This window comes from Canis lupus, chromosome 22, assembly GCF_003254725.2.
Source record: "Canis lupus dingo isolate Sandy chromosome 22, ASM325472v2, whole genome shotgun sequence".
NCBI lineage: Eukaryota > Metazoa > Chordata > Mammalia > Carnivora > Canidae > Canis > Canis lupus.
Genome location: NC_064264.1, coordinates 10963843 through 10982040, shown reverse-complemented (window position 1 = coordinate 10982040; position 18198 = coordinate 10963843). Strand labels below are relative to the sequence as shown.

Sequence of the window (18198 nt, the reverse complement as noted above, 5' to 3'; positions counted from 1 at the left end):
TATTTACTTACTGTTTAGTATAATTTTGTTTAGTCTCCACGTATTTTTTAAGTCTTTTTCTTTTAACTGATTTCAACTTCATACCCTTGTAGTCAAAAAGATTTCAAATGATGGACACCTTTAGGTTTTCGCTTATCTGGAAAACTATTTCTCTTTCAATTTTGAGTGATAATATTCACAGGTAAATTATTCTCGGAGGGAAATTTCTTTTATTTTTACCACATTAAATATGGCATGGCATGCCGTTCTGGCCTGCAAAATTTCTTCTGAAAAATATGATAACATTATGGAGGTTTCCCTTGTATGTAACAAGTGGATTTTATATTGTTGCTTTTAAGGTGCTCTCTTTAACTTTCAACAATCATAATGTGTTTAGGTGTGGATCTTTTGGGGTTCATTTTAATTCAAACTCTGTGGGCTTGTTAGAGATGTCTGTCTCCTTCATCAGGTTAAGAAAGTTTTCAGCCATTATTTCTTTAAATAAGTTTCCTGCCCTGTCTCTCTTCCTCTGGGACCCCTATATCTTGTTCTTTAATTTCAAATACATTCCTCTGTTTCCTCATTCTTACAGGACTCTATGGGTTTCTATGTATTAGGTGAAACAGCTACCTTTCCCAGTCTTGAAGGAATGGCCTCATGCAGAAGACGAATCTTATCATTCAAACTTCCCCTAGCTCTTGTTTGTCTCTTGAACCTTTACAGTTGTCTAAGCTGTCTGATTTAGTCTTGAAAGGTCCCAGTTGCTTAGGGTGTAACAAGACCTGTCAGTGTTCTAAAAGGAGGGATATCAGTCAGCACCTCATTTCAGGCTCACTGAAAGCCAGATCCTTAAGCAGCAGCTTTTAAAGTGTGCAAATATAAACACACTGTGTCCTGTGGGACTACAATCATAAATCCTGCTGGCCTCTACACTAGGTAATCTGGATGTATCTCCTGGTGACTGTTGCAAAATAAGTTTCCAGACAAGTACGTTAGCTCCTTTCTTGGATATCAGTGAACTATAGCAAGGTCTAGGGAGAGTGCAATGCTGGTAACCCTCAGTCTACATTCCTGGGATCACCTCTAAGCCTCTAGATGTTAACCTGAAGGCTGTCCCTCAGGCTGATGCTCCAAGCCAAGTAAATAGGACATTTTCACTGAAGACTAGGGCTTTGTTTCAGTCTGTTGTCTGTGCCATGCCCAGAGGTGGCAGCCTGCCAGGAGCTGTGTCTCCAATTGTTTTGGCCCTGGCTACTAAAGCCAGCCACTCCAGGGACTCATGGACTGTGCACATGCCTGCCAGTTTTAGCGCATTCACAGGAGAGCACAGGAGTAGGGCATCACCACTGATGTTAGTAAGGTAAAAAGAGAGTGCAAAATTGTGTATGCTAGCATGAGTATGAACGTGGTAGAGAGCACAAAAAGGGTGCCTGCCAGTATCTCCATCCCCAGAGAGAGTCCCAACAGATCCCTACTCCTCCTACAGACACTAAGATTAGCAAATTAATTTCCTTTATACGTGATCTAGGCACTTTCTAAACTGATGCTTTTGTATTGAGTTTCAGAGTGAACTTACTATGTGAGCCCTTTCAGTGTGAAATCTCAGTTCCCTATAGCCCTTTGGGTTTCTTGGAATAAGCCCCACTGTTTTTCAAAGCTAAACATTTTAGGGTCTTGTCTCTCCAGTTCAGGTCCCAAGGGTTGGGCTACCTGATGTGGAGTATGAACACCTTGCTCTTCAGGGAAAAGTTCTATGTTTGTGAAATCCCTCCCAAATAATGGTTGCCACTCAGGGAGTAGGATTTTTAGCAAGACTACATCTCTGCATCTCCTACCAGTTTTGATGTGGACCTTTTATCCTTTGTTGTGGAGGAGTTGTCAGCTAGTTTCCAGGTCTTTTTCAAAGGAAACTGTTCCACATGCAGCTGTAGATTTGGTGTGCCTGTGAGAGGAAGTGATTTCAGGATCTTCCTATGCCATCATCTTGACAAACTTGAGGTCTGTGTCCTATGATAACTTTGAATTTTGTATATACCTCTATTTTAACCCCACCTCATGGTGCTGTATATTTATTTTTTAATTTCATCACTGGAAAGTAAACTCCTTGGTAATAGTATCTATCCATAAAGTCTATGAATCAATATACTTTTGTGAAAAAAATAGTTATTTATGTGGATATCTAATGGTGATAGAGTTACCTAAACAGCAATAAATATACAAACACTTTAGCTATCTGAAACTAAACTCTTTTAGTATTTATCAACATTAAGAATGATAAAAAGGACCCGTCACTGTAATACACATTCAAATGTTTTTGAAATGAGTATGTTCCCACTAACATACTTCAGTTTATTTTTATCTCTTTGCTTGATTGTTCCACTCTGGTGAGGGTTTTATAGAGTACAACTGATAGCTGTACACTCCTGGGTCAAAGACCAGAGAGTGACTTTTCAGTTATGCTTCTTTTATTATTTTCTCTTAGACACACACACACACACACACACACACACACACACACACACACACATTTAAAAAATATATCCAATTCTGCATGAATATTATAAAATTGTAAATGATGTATGTTACAAAAAACTTGTCTAAAAACCAATACACAGGGGCAGCCTGGGTGGCTCAGAGGTTTACTGCTGCCTTCAGCCCAGGGTGTGGTCCTGGAGACCGGGGATTGAGTCCCATGTTGGGTTCCCTGCATGGAGCCTGCTTCTCCCTCTGCCTGTGTCTTTGCCTGCCTCTCTCTCTCTCTTTCTCTCTCTCTCTCTCATGAATAAATAAATATTTTTTTTTTCACTTAAATAAATATTTTTAAAAATAAAATTAAATTAAAAACCAATACACATAGAGTACAGATGTCCTTGAACTGCTCTTTGTAACACTAAGCCATGAGAACTATTTCCTCTAAATAATGGACAACAGTACTTTTTAAAAAGGAAAGTCAAAAGAAAGAAAGAGACTCTGTAGTTTCTTTAGAAGTTGGTTTTGGTTTCTTCTTTGCCAATTCGGATGCCTTTTATTTCTTTTTGTTATCTGATTGCTGAGGCTACGACTTCTAGAACTGTGTTGAACAGCAGTGGTGACAGAGGACATTTTGCCATGATCCTGACCTCAGGGGAAAAACTCCCAGTGTTTCCCCATTGAGAATGATATTCGCTGTGGGCTTTTTGTATATGGCTTTTATGATATTGAGGTATGCTCCCTCTCACTCTTTGTAGATGACATGATACTCTATATAGAAAACCCAAAAGACTTGACCCCAAAATTGCTAGAACTCATACAGGAATTCAGCAGAGTGGCAGGATATAAAATCAATGTGCAGAACTCAGTTGCATTTCTATACACTAACAATGAGACAGGGGAAAGAGAAATTAAGGATTCAATCCCATTTACAACTGTACCCAAAATCTTAAGATAGCTAGGAATAAACATAACCAAAGAGGCAAAAGATATGTAATCAGAAAACTATAGAACATCATAAAGTAATTGAGGAAGACACAAAGAAATGGAAAAACATTCCATGCTCATAGATTGCAAAAACAAATATTATTAAAATGTCTATGCTACCTAGGTCACTCTACACACTCAATGCAAACCCTATCAAAATACCATGAACTTATTTCACATAGTTGGAACAAATAATCCTAAAATGTGTATGGAAACACAAAAATCCAGAATAGACAAAGGATTGTTGAAAAAGGAAACCAAAACTGGATGGCATCACAATTCTGGACTTCAAGCTCTATTACAAATCTGTAATCATTAAGACAGGATGGGACAGGTACAAAAACAGACACAGAGATCAATGGAACAGAATAGAGAACGCAGAAATGGACCCAAAACTCTATGGTCAACTAATCTTCAACAAAGCAGGAAAGAATATTCAATGAAAAAGACAGTCTCTTCAATGAATGGTATTGGGAAAATCGGACAGCCACATGCAGAAGAATGAAACTGGACCATTTTCTCATATTGTATACAAAAACAGACCCAAAATGGATGAATGAGAAATGGATGAGATAGGAATCCATCAAAACCCTAGAGGAGAACATAGGCAACAACCTCTTTGACCTCAGCTGCAGCAACTTCTGGCTAGACACGTTTCCAAAGGCAAGGGAAACAAAGGCAAAAATAAACTATTGGGACTTCGTCATGATAAAAAGCTTCTGCACAGCAAAGGAAACAGTTGACACGACCAAAAGACAACCTACAGAATGGGTGAAGATATTTTCAATTGACACATCAGATAAAGTGCTAGTATTCAAAATCTATGAAGAACTTACCAAACTCAAAACCCAAAGAACAAATAATTCAGTCAAGAAATGGGCAGAAGACATGAACAGACATTTCTCCAAAGAATACATACACATGGCCAACATGGCCAACAGACTCATGAAAAAATGCTCAGTGTCACTCAGCATGAGGGAAATACAAGTCAAAACCACAATAAGATACCGGGCAGCCCAGTGGCTTAGCGGTTTAGGGCCGCCTTCAGCCCAGGGCATGATCCTGGAGACCCTGGATCGAGTTCCACATCGGGCTCCCTGCATGGAGCCTGCTTCTCCCTCTGCTTGTGTCTCTGCCTCTCTCTCTCTGTCTCTAATAAATAAATAAAATCTTAAAAAAAAAAAAAAAACAATAAGGTACCACCTCACACCAATCAGAATGGCTAAAATGAACAAGTCAGGAAATGATAGATGTTGGCGAGGATGTGGAAAAAGGGAGAATTCCCACTGTTGGTGGGAATGAAGCTGGTACATCTACTCTGGGAAACAGTATGGAGGTTCCTAAAAAAGTTGAGAATAGAACTACCCTATGGCCCAGCAAATGTACTACTGGGTATTTATCCCAAAGATACAAATGTAGTGATCCGAAGGGGCATCTGCACCCCAATGTTTATAGCAGCAATGTACACAATAGCTGAGCTGTGTGGAAGAGTTCAGATTCTATTGACAGATGAATGGATAAAGATGTGAAATATATATAAAATGGACTAGTACTCAGCCATAAAAAAAGAATGAAATCTTGGATTTGTAACAATGTGGATGGAAATAGAGGATATTATGCTAAGGATATTATGCTAATCAGAAAAAGACAATTATCGTGAGTTCTCACTCATGTGAAATTTAAGAAAAAATCAGAAGATCATAGGGGAAGAGAGGAAAAAATAAGGTGAAATCAGAGAGGGTGACAAACCATAAGAGACTCTTACTCACCAGGCAACTGGGTGACGAACATTAAGGAGGGCATGTGATGTAATGAGCACTAGGGATTATTTGGACTGATGAATCACTGATCTCTACCTTTGTAACCAATAATGCATTACATGTTAATTAATTGAATTTAAATAATTTTTTTAAGAAGTTGGTTTTGGTTAGCCTCTAGACAAGAACTTTGTACCTCTCTCAATGGAAATATGCATCCGGTACACTAGTCAACATTTCAAGCTAAATATTAGACAGAATGATCAATTTCTGTTGCTTTTAATCTATGTAAATGCCAGGACATGTATTATTTTTTTAAAGATTTTATTTATTTATTCATGAGAAACAGAGAGAGAGACAGAAAGAGAGGCAGAGACACAGGCAGAGGGAGAAGCAGGCTCCACGCAGGGAGCCCAATGGGGGATTCGATCCTGGAACTCCAGGGTCACACCCCAGACTGAAGGCAGGTACTAAACCACTGAGCCACCCAGGGATCCTTGACATGTATTATTCTATGAAACTTTGTAAGTTTAGCATCAGACTGAAACAATACTACGCCTGCTCTACATATGGCAGCCATTTTTATATACAAACTCCTCCTCTCTGGTGTGTATACACACACATACATTGATTCTTCATCATTATTTCCATAATTTAGAATTATTCACATGCATAATCTATAAATGTACTACTTCAGAGGTTTTGTGTGTATGTAATCTAAGAAAGCAGTAAATCAGTTTGTAATAAATTCAATGTGTAAGAGACTAAAATAAGAATATAGACATTATATTTGGATTTTTAGGACTAATGTTTACAAAGTAGTTTCTTACTATCAAGGTTCTCAATCTCTTTTTTTTTTTTTCTATGAGATTCACTGTTAAGGAAGAAGTTTACATTCTGGATACATTTCTGTGGTATATCCAGATTTTTAAAGCATTTGTAGTACTGATGCCAAAGACAAATATAAGTCAGATAACACAAATTTCCAACTAACTGTCTAGACACTTTTCCAGTAACTAAGGGCCCATCTATGTGACATACTACATGGTTTGCCAAGCAGTGAGCTGGGGCCCAGGGTTAGAGAAAACCCAGCCTAGTCCACTGCAGCAAATGAGAATCTCAGAAGTATTCCAGTTCAATTCCTCAATCTCTATTTTACCCCCCAAGTCTTGCCCCAGGAAGAATCAGAAAATTCTCCTTTTCTGCTATTTAGCAAGTTGGAATGAGGAGTTTCTGAGTGTTCTATGAGTTCAGGTTAATGGTTCTTGCTATAGCAACTTGGAATTCAAAATTCATCTACCTAAAGAAACATACTGGGTAATGCTTCATGATACAGCATCGACAAAAGTATAATGTTGATTAAATAGTATATTCTGTACTTGAATGTCTATCCATCAATTATAATTTTTTCTAAGAGAAATATAAAGGCAAAGAACAATCAAGCAACTTGAAAATGGACTTTTGTAATGCAATGAAGTTTTAAAAAGCAGATGTCCTCTAATGGAAGTCCCACAGGAAAATGATTCTCTTACTTTGTATTAATTCTTCATATATTTCAGAGTACTATTCATAATTCCTAAAAGGATTTGAATCACATTTTTAAAAGAAGGTTGAAGCCTCTCAGACAAATAAGAGGTAAGAAGCAAACAGAATACAAATCTTAGAATTTTAAGTTAAAAGCATTTGATCTCTGAAGTCAAATAATAATAGTTGCTAAAATGTACTCTTAGATCTATTAGCTGGGTAAACTCATATTTTGTTAATTTTTTCTATTGTTTCATCTATAAATGAATTTAATAATATTGATATGAAAAGGAAGTCATAGCTAAGGGAAATAATATAAAATTTTAACACATGACTATCCGTAGAGTGATCATATTAAATTTTAATTTCCTACATCTTAGTTTCCCCATGAGTTTTTTGAGAATCTCTGTTACCTTCTGCTATTTGGGGGGTAAGCCAGTTTTAGGATATAGTGGTTTTTATTTAGAGAATATTAATGCTGAGTTGTGTTATTTATTAAGAATCCTTTATCTACTTGGAGGAAGATTGACTCCTGTTTTACCCTGCTAAGCCATTTGGCTCACATACAGAAAGCTGACAAGAAAACCATCAGAGACTTTGATTGATGGCCCAATAAACAGATTATTGGTCATAATAAATTCATCCATCTGATATTTTGAGTGACTTACTAGTTATTGGTAGGTATTGTTCATAAATAGTAGTTCAGTCTGTGTCACCACCAGGAATACAAGAGCAGGTCATTTATCACAACTCCTCAAATACCTGTAGTATATTATCATTATTCAGACAACCATGTTTTATCAAGTCTCCATGACCACTGAATTAGTCAATATTGAACCAGTACTATAATCCTCTAGTCACAAAATTTTCATCAACTAACCAATATATGATCTTATTTTATGTATGCTTAATACACTTTATTTAGTATATATTTGTGATTCATTAACATTGAACTAATAAACAACAGCACTATAATTCATGGTTGAGTAGGAATTTCTCTGTATTTCCTGCAAGGCACAGCACAGCCTTTTTGGGCTTAGGATCCCTAGACAGTACTTTAGTACCGTGCTTGAGGACCATGTTATACAGTGACATCACCAACAGAAGGCACAAAAAATAAGGCACTAAAAAGGCCACCAGAAGGACAGTTGTTTAGTATTAGAGCTGCAATAAGAAGGCAGTGTCACCTTATTTCTCCTTAGCTGATGACCTGTAGGTCTGGCAACTCGAAATTTTGCCCCACTGTGCATGTTCTTCAATGACTGTAAAAGTACTTTTTTTTATTTAAGGGTTACAAGTACACTTTAGCAAGCAGGAATCCACATAAATGAGGACTGGCTATAATTCTAGATGGCATAATTCTTAAGAATCTGCCTCTAAATATATATTTGTGAAGGATGGTAAATATTTGGAAAATCTTACCACAAAATACCGAAAAGAAAGATGATAATAAATAGGTAAAATTGCTGGTGAGTAATATTGACAAACCAAGAGTAAATACCTTGAATCTAAAGTGGCTCTGATCCATTTACCATGTGATTTTCTCCAAAAGTGCTTACTGGCCAGGGTGTAAGATTAGCAGTGTTGAATGGCTATATTGATCCAAGAAGAAAAGTTACAATAAGTATAGTAGAGAATAGGGTACAAAGAATTGAATATGTGACAACAGAATAGTTGAATGTACATGATGTCTGTACTAGTTTAGGAAGTTGATAGGAACAAAAGGAGTGGAGTTGGAGAAACTTAAAGCTTCAGTGAAATCCAAGAGATTTACTTAGAATACGAATTGAAAGAGGTGAAGATAAGTGAAGTTGTGATCAGAGGTTATACGTTAGAGTTTAAATTTACAGAGGTATAATAGTTTGGGCTGCTCACAAAGCCCAGGGCTTCCCAAAGATAAGAAAGAGTATGAGTGGGTTAAACTGATTGATTCCTTGTAAAGAAATGTTCAATGTGGGAGATTGCTCACATTTATTCTGATGATTAAAGTTCTTGGAGTAGAGAATAATGTGAGCTAGGTGCCAACATCTATTATGAATAAAGGATGGGAATTCTGTAGAAGTAGTTACAAGTAGTGATAGAAGATGGTGTAGTCTACAGTCATGAGCCTCAGGAGGGAAGTGCTTTGTATGTGAGGGAAGTAGAAGAACCATCTGAAATTGGAAACAGGGACCTGGGAGGACGCCAATGTCATCTTAGTCTCTTGTGTTCTCAGTGGTGTAGGAGGATGAGAGAATACAGTGTTCCCTTTAGGAGAGCTGCAGGGGAGATTAGTATGCTGAGGCTGAGAGCCAAAGTTAAATTATGTCAACTGTGTTCAGAGAAAATCATGTGCAGAGGCTTGGATTTAAGGCGTAAGTTTATAGTGAACGATGGATTCAAGGGAACAGGAAGAGAGTATGGGAGTGACAGTAAAAGGGTGCAGCAGAGGGCAGTAGGGAGAAGGTTGGGCAAGAAGGGAGAGAAGCAGCTAGGTTGGGTTTGTATATGCAGTCGTGTTTAGGGATAACTCAGTTAAAGGACTTGATGGATTTAACAAGTGTCACCATTCCCACCAGAAACAGGTAGAAAACTCAGGTAGTAGTAGAGACCTGAGGAGTTTAGCAGTCTAGAGTCCTCTTTTATCTGGTATATCTAATCTTCCCCAGGCATACAACTGCAATGGGACCAATTGCTGGGCATGTATGTTTAATGAGAAAAACAAAACAAAACAAAACAAAACAAAAACTGTGTATGTCCAATGAACTAGGAGTAAACTACTGATACAATCTGACTCAGTGACCTTTTCCTAAGAGATTTTGGGGCTGTGATGAAGACACAAGGCTGTGTATATCTGGTAATAAAGCTTTAAGATGCTACACTCAGGAGCTGGTGGTAGCCATGTGTCCGGTCATGTAGACCAGAGGAGGGTTGTTGGGGTTTTTTGTTTGTTTGTTTGTGTTTTTTAAAGATTTCATTGATTTATTTGAGACAGAAAGAGATATTGAGCTGGGGGTGAGGGGGAGGAGAGAGAGAGAGAGAGAGAGAAGCAGACTCTCCGCTGAGCAGGGAGCTGGGTATGGGGACCAATCCCAAGATCCCAAGATCACGAACTGAGTCAAGAGCAGACACTTAACAGACTGAGCCACCCAGGTGCCCCAGGAGGGGGTATTTTTATTTTAAAAGAGAATCAGCAGCTTTGTTTTTAGAGGAGAGTGATTCTTCTAAGGTTAAGAGAATAAATATCTAAGCCTCAAGAACTGTAATTATACGTTCATGTTAAATGTTAAGGTTTAATTTTAAATAATCCCTCACTCTAAAAGAAAATGAATTTTACTAATTTTATTTGTATGTGTACTATTATGTGCACATATTATTGTGTGTACATGTGTCCTTACATATGAGTATATGTAGTGCCAATACCTCATGTATATAGTCTCATGCTGTTGCTTTGTCTTATTTATAAACTGTTATTCTTAATTCATGGTTTTGTTATGGCTTTCTTCTGTTTCTTTTCTTCAATCTTTTTCTACACTGTATTCCTCTTCAGTATTTTATAATGTTATATTTCTCTTTCTCTTTTCTTCCTTTTCTTGTATATTTTATAAACAGGAGATAATTTTATCTTCTATTTGGTCTAGTAATATTAAGTTGAGTTCTTTTTCCCCTTAAATTTTCAACCTTATCAGAAAAAGTCTTTCTTTCTAATCTGCAACTTGAAATCTGTTCTAGCTTCTTGATTTTCTGTAATCTAAGGGGATGGGGCAGGGAATATAAGGAATGGTCAAGGCTATATACAGCTTTTAATTTTTTTTAAATTTTTTTTTGAGAACATCGACTCATACCATTTTAGGGATGCTGCTAAATCATCTAAAAAGAGTATTACCTAAAACACAGACAAAAATGTATCATATGTCTAAGGAGAGTACCTGAACTTGGACCATTCCCAGCTGGGAATCCTGGAAATGGGAGGCTCCCAGATCTCATCCTGCATCTATTTCTGAAACACGGAGATATTGACATTCTTAGTTATTGATAGGATATTCTATTTCTAGGTGGTTTTCCATCTATTATGCCAGCCCATTTCTATTTTAATTGATTACATGTGCTTTGCAGAGAGCTGTCTATTAGTGAAGATTGCAAGGATTATTATTATTTTTTTTTTTTTGCTTACCCCTTTTCTCCAGTACAGCCTCTGGAGATCTAGCCAGGGAAGTGGGATCCAGTCTGATGAGGAAAAGATTTTTCTTTGCTTATCCACAATTTTAGGGAGAATAACTGTACTTCAGCAATAAAAAGAACAAAAACATTTTGCTAAACTCTACTCATGTGTTCAGATCTATCAGATTTTGGTGAGAGACCTTCTGCAATCTGGTCATTCTATCACCTTTACCCAGGACAGTCAACACTCCTTTTAAATAGAGGGGAAAAAAATGAGGCTGAAAGTATGACCACCTAGTTCACCCCGAGTGACTCAACAAATGAGAGTGTTCTAGTTTATAGAAACTGTAGAAGTGTTAGGAATACAATTTCAGTGGAATTTTTAGTGAATACATTTACGAAAAACATAATTAGGATCATTTAAAATTACATAAATTTACTAGTAAATATAATCTGAGAACCTCAAGTGTTTTTTTTCTATGTAATTTTTCTGATTTTTAAATATTGAGTGGAATATGAATCTAGATATTCAAGGTGAAAATATTAAATTTATGTCAATTGAAGTGTAAGAATCCTAAATCTGATTCCCATTTTTATACCATCACGAGACCAAGAACTATATGCCCTACCTGGATTGACCAACAATACAAAATAATTACCACTATTTTACCCAGGAATTTCTTAAGCTACAGCAATATAATCTGAAAAAAGTTAAAGCAAATAAGGCTACACCTTTGGATTCACCCATTGTCTACCTAAATGTCTAAAACATGTTCTTGGCAGAACATACTAAATTATTATTCTTTTCTTAAATACCAAATGAAGGCTCACTAAATCTGAGTTCAGTGTCTTCAGTGCTTTGTCTATCAAATGGTTTAGATTCATACACTATCCAGAAAAGAGCATAGACCTTCAGGATAAATTTCAGCAGTGATTTAAGAAATAAAAATCAAACTGTCCCTGGTAGACATTAGATGTTTTCCTTTAAATTGTATTGATATGGAAACATTCTAAAGGTCACCTTTAGTGGGGAAATCCCTTTACCCTGAGGAGCTATAGACATGTTTAAGGTCTTAGAATCTCTTTCTTTTTTTTCTTTTTAACACTTTTTTAAAAAGAAAATTTGTTTAGACCATCAGACTAGTGCTTTTATGCTCCCCACTTATCTACCAACTGAGGCTTTTATTCTTAACCAGTGGGTTGGCAGATTCCCAATTTCTTTTTGTTTTGGGGGGAAAAAGTATTTTTTCTTTCACTGCTTTGGCTCAGCTGGTCTGCTGTCTGCCAGCCTTTAGAGATGACTGCCTCCATTATTATTTTATGTGTATTGGATTTGGCAAATATTGTGACTACAACTGTTGCCTATACTGAGTTCCTCTTTTTCACTGACAAGAAGCTGTTGTGTCATCCACAACTGAGATATCCACCCATGGCTCACAAGTTGTAATTTTTATGGGGGAAACCCAAGTTCATTCATCCTCTTCTATATTTCACATGGCTGTTTCTTTATTAATAAAACACTAAGAGTTTTTTTTTTTCAATCATTTCCATAAATTCTAAGTCCTATTTCACAATCCACTCTACCCAACATGGCCTAAAAATGCAGGTGAATGTAAATGAGAGAAATAGAAGATATAAAAAGAGAGTGAACATACTAAAAGTGCTGGAACAGAATCCAGACCATTAATGATGTCATTGTACTCGATGTAGCAACCACAGCTACGACCAGGGCTGATGTGGTTTGCACACTGGTCTGCCCAGTCTCATTTGTACACAGACTCAGCCATTGTTGGTGAGTCGTAGGGTTCAATATGAACAGTAGAAGCATGTCAAGCACCCTGGTTTCCTACTGCATGCATGAAAGCAGAGTGGCAGTCCTTAAGGGGTCTGAGTAGAAGACAACTGAGCCACCAAAAACTCAACTCAACCATAACTTCTTCAGTAAAGCCTTCTCTAGTCCTAAGGCAAAGTTTGGTGATGCTGCCTCAGTTTGCACAGAAGTTACGTATATGGCTAATATGACACTTATAATATGCTATCATCATTATCTTCTTACTCATCCTCAGGACCTCAGCTGGAGATGGCTAGAGAAGGGAGATATCAGATCTCTGCTGATTTTTTAAACCACTTGCAAAATTGTGCAAATGTAGCAAGTACTTTCATCTTGGTCTTTTGGAATTTTGCATGCCAAGCCCCCCTATTCACATCAATATAAAAATTTTACTTTTGAATGTCCTTCCATGCACATTGACTTAATAGTTTACCTTTGCTGTCAGACTACCTGAATTACAGAACTGAAGCCCTGGGTTATATGTTATAGTGATACAGTCTATTTTTTTTTTCAGATATATAAATCTTCTCAACAGACATTAGGGTATATACCTAATATTGCACAAACAAGCATTCAGTATGGGGCAGTAATCCTTTACCAAACTCCTAAGGTCTAAATTCTGGAAAAAAAAAACAAAAAACAAAAAACAAGTTGTGGGCTTTTTTTAAATTATTACTTTCTTTTTGAAACTCTCATTTGACAGCACAATCCAACTTCACCAGAAATGAATTGCCTATTTGCTGGCAAAACTGAACCCAAATTGCTATATGATTACTTATAGTCTTTATTCTATGGTATTTCAAAAGTCGTATGTTATACAAATAAAGTGTTCAATTATGGGGTGTCTCAGTCTCCACTGAGATGTTAGATATCATAAAGTATATTTCCCATGTTACCTTGATAAAATCTGAAAGATTCTAAATTTCCATGTTTCTTCCCCAACTGTTTGTATAAAAAACTGTGAACCTGTAGATATTCAATAACTTTTTTGCTAAATTAATGACTTCTATCCGCATCCACCTTAAAACTCAAAAGTGCTTCCTGTACCAAGGGATGCTATCTACAGTATGCAACTACCAGTCTAACTCCCTTCCCCTGACTCCCTCACCTTCTCCTCCCTCCCTTACTTCCTCACTTGACTGATTATTTTGGTACCATGCAACACGGAATAAGTGTCTGCTTTCATGACTTCTGTGACTTCCATTTATAATTAATATTGCACAAGGTATCTTTTAATGTACAAATTGACTAGTTGTAATTCAATTTCTCCGGGAATCTGAAGTAGAAATGGGACAATTTTCATAAGCAGCTCATAAGATTCTTCACAGCAGCATTGGTAAGTTGGCCTAATATTGATAGTTTTATGCAAATTATCACAACATGCCACAAATTCTTGAAAAGAAAATCTTCTAAGAATACACAGTATTTAATCTCCCTTTTACAGACTTTCATCAAACAGGATATCTCCTAAAAGCAATTATCTAAATTATGCATGGATAGCTCAATAATTTAATGTCTACATATTTTTACTAAAACAATTTGTCTCAGTGTATCTTTTTAAAAGTGCTTTAAGAATTCTAAATAAAAGTAACTAGATAAAACAATTATTTCCGCAACAAATATACTTTAAAATTGACTTTCACACTTAAAAACTTTACAAAGAATTTATGATAAATAATACGCACTTTTACTATTATGCAGTAGATGAGAAATTATTTTTAAATGATTGAATAATGAACATTTAAAAGTGTCAGGATTATAAGCAAGTACTGAAATGAATACAAGGAAAAAAGCAACTTTAATTAGTAATTAGTCCAATTATTTTCCATGATTGTGATATTATTATTATTTAATTTGGGAGGTCTTTTAATATGTCTTATTTTGGAATACTTAGTCATAATATACATTGATATATACTGTTGCTTACTTTCAAATATTTTAAAATGATAGCATGGTCCATGAAGTGCAAACCTATAATCTCTGAAAGTATAAGTTCAAAGGCTGCTTTAAAGTGATAAATTAGTTTTGTCTTTTGAGCTTTGGAAGAAAGTTGGCCAATTGAACTCATAATATATATATATAGATATATATTATTTCATTTATTCATCAAAGTACTTATATATTGCAGAACTTTTTCTAGAAATCCAGGATGGTAATGAATCAGACAAGATCTTTGTTATTCAAAACTAAAATCAAATGTAGTGAAATTGACAAATTATTAAATAAACTGTACTAGGGAGGAAGTGGGAAATAGGTTAAATAGGAAGAAATAGGCTTGAGAGGCAAAAAAAAAAAAAAAAAGAGTGGATAGTACTAAAAAAGCTTCAGGGAGGCAGTTTGATGAAAGACATTGTAGAATGAGAATGTATGTGTACTTGGGGTTGGTTGGCACAGTATAGTGCAGGATAGTAGGTACTTAATACAACAGCAAATGCAAACATTTACATGAAGGGTCATAAGACACTGAATGTAAGTTGCTTTGTTATGCTGGGGAACAGAGTAAGACTGAGAAGAGTTTCGTGCATCTGACAAGGTTAGGGATGTACCCAATGAAGGCCAGACCATAGAAGCATTTGTGGTCTTGATAAGTAATTTGGGCTTTGGTGCATGGAAATGTGGGACCCTTTAAGGGATTTTAGCCCAAGGAGAATTAAAATAGACTGAAATTACAGAATTATCTATGCATATTCATACTGCATGATAAAGTTGAGTCCTGTAGGACTAGAGTCAAAGAAGACTTCCACAAGAGTCCATGTGAGGTAGAAAAACAGTCCAAGAAAAGGCAATACTAGTAAGCTGGACAAAATGGAATTTAAAAGCCAATAGAATGATAAAGGCCATATGCTTTGGGTCTCAGGCACATCTATGCTTGAGTACTGACTATATTTGCTACTTACAGTACAGTGTTTGGAAAACTATTTAATCTGCCCATTCTTGGATCTTCATTTGTAAAATGAGAATCATAGTGTATACTCACAAGGTTATTGTGATGATTAAATGAAATAATACCTGTAAAAGACTAGGACAAATCTGAAACATTATGAGTCTCAATAAATGTTATTATTATTTTTTTTGTTAAGAGTACACCTCAAATGAACAAAAGAATAAAGCAGAAATAAAATGGCAAATAGTAGACATTTGAAAAATGTTACAACTGCAGAAGTGCTCAAAATTATGCAAAATAATTTGACACCAAGGGATAATTTACACCCGGCAGATTAGTCAACATTAAAAGAATGAGGGACGCCTGGGTGGCTCAGTGGTTGAGTGTCTGCCTTTGGCCCAGGGTGTGATCCTGGAAACCCAGGATCCAGTCCCACATCAGGTTCCCTGCACAGAGCCTGCTTCTCCCTCTGCCGTGTCTCTGCCTCTCTCTCTCTCTCTCTCTCTCCCTCATGAAAAAATAAATAAAATCTTAAAAAAAAAAGAATGATTAATACCCAGTGTAGGCAGATAGATGAGACCATGAGCCCTTAAATTTCAAGTGAACAGTATGGTTGTTCTGGAAACTACATGGACCCAAAGCCTGAAATGTGTAAATTCTTCGACCCATCAATTTCAAATCTGGAATGTTATACTGTAGAACTAAACAGAAAAATATCGCAATATAAATAAGGATGTCATTGGTATCATTGTTTGTGGTAACAAAATATTGGAAACAACCTAAATATTCAACTAGGAAATGTTTAAGTAATTTATGTTGTAATTTACAGAGCAAAATGATGTTCAGCCTTTAAAATGATGAAATAAATAGATATTTATTACTGTGTCAATATCTAAGTGGTATTTGGCTTTTTGAAAAGCAAATACACTGTAAGCTAATTTTTTTATTGAACTCATAAACATACAATCACATATGGTAAATTGGATATATCTGACTAAATTCAGACTTATTAGAAGTTGTTATAGTAAAAGAATGAGGTTTACAAATAGAGAACTGTGAAGGGAAAATTAATTAATGAAATTCCCTTTGGAAACAAGAGCTCTTTTTACAGCATTTGTGTTATAAAAAAGGAAACATTTTACTCACAAATGGAAGTAAAGAAGGTGAGGCTATATCATGTGATCCAATAATTTCCTGACCCCAGAGAAAACAAGTTGAGGGTCTTTGTGTTTTGTTTTGTTTTGTTTTGTTTTGTTTTGGTTGTCGTTGTTTGGAACTTTTGCTCTCCAGCTTAGGCTACTTCTCCATTCATTTCCTCTCTAGTACTCTGACTTTCTCTAGCTTTCCTTCTGCCACAGGTACTTTACAGGCCCTAAACATATATTTTTTAGTTAAATGTTTGGGCCAAGAGGTGAAGGGTGGCTTATTTTGTTAGCTGCTTCTGTTAAATTGTTAGATCCTCTACTCAGAGAGACTGAGATAGCAGTGTGGGAATGTTTTAAGAGCATAGTAAAGAGATGTAAAACACACTAAAGAAGACATCAATCTAACCCACATCCTCTCTTTGGAGGCCCTCTCCTTTCCAGTTCCTAGTGATATAACTCATCTTGGTTAGCTACAGTAAGGCTGATTCCCTCCAGTTTATTTTCTAAAATTTTGTAAGAGTTATGGGGAAAGACAGGCTTTTTTCCTCCAGGTATATAAGTTAAAAAGAATATTCAATCCTGGAACTCTTGGTGCCATTTTTTTCTGTCATAGGAGAAGACATTGCCTGGAAAATGAAGCCAACACAGAGGAAGGATGAGGAAGAGAGAAAACAGTTGTGTCCTTATTATATTGTTGAGCACCTGTATCCCAACATGTTGGAAGAGATTTAGGGGCCTAGACTAGTGGTTCTCAAAGCATGGTTTCCACTCCTGGCAATTTGTTGGAAAATCAAATTATTAGTTCCCATATTAGACCTATTGAATTACAACTCTGGAGTGGGCCTGACAATTTTAAGACGACCAACAGGGGTTCTCAGGAATGCTACAATCTGAGAGTCACTGTCTAGACTTTTTAAATACATGAGCCATTAGATACCTTATTTATATCTCTTTCCTTTGAAAAGCCCTAATTAACACAGCCACTGGGATAAATTGAGTAGGTGGGGTTATCTTAGCTGATTAATATTACAGACCCAAAGGAAATTGGAATAATTTTTTAGTGGCATAGAAATGTATGGGTACGTGATTTCATGGAGCAACTTTCAGCAGTCCAGATATATAAGTAAATACAGCAAATTTTAAGAGTTTTCAGGGAAGTTGTCTCAGACAAGCAAGATCAAGGAGTGGGACCTTAGCTGAAGGTTCAAGAAGGCAATGAAGCCATAGAGGAGGTGATTGATGGAGATATAAAAGATATAAAAGATATAACATCAATCATTGTGTGTAGGGGGCTGTGGTTAAACATTTTTATATCTGAAATTGAGTTAGAGCATTAATAAGAGATAACAGTATCCAAGATAAGGATATAAGAACAGATGGCAAGGGTTGTTGGTATTGAGATGATCAAACAACTCTGGATTCCGAGGTCAACCACGTAGACATCCACAAAAGTTTAGCCAGCTGACAAATTCCATAATGAAT

The 18198-nt window shown here is 36.2% G+C and overlaps 2 long non-coding RNA genes across 9 annotated transcripts in view; both read right to left on the bottom strand.

Annotated features, from left to right (window-relative positions):
- LOC125753336 (uncharacterized) overlaps positions 1 to 11261 on the bottom strand; it is a 33072-nt gene extending 21811 nt beyond the window's left edge. Inside the window, exon 1 of the long non-coding RNA XR_007404918.1 lies at positions 10625 to 11261. This is a non-coding gene — a long non-coding RNA (uncharacterized LOC125753336). The remainder of the gene's footprint in view (positions 1 to 10624) is intronic.
- Positions 1 to 18198, bottom strand: part of LOC118351967 (uncharacterized) — an 839933-nt gene that overhangs the window by 233342 nt on the left and 588393 nt on the right. The window lies entirely within an intron of this gene.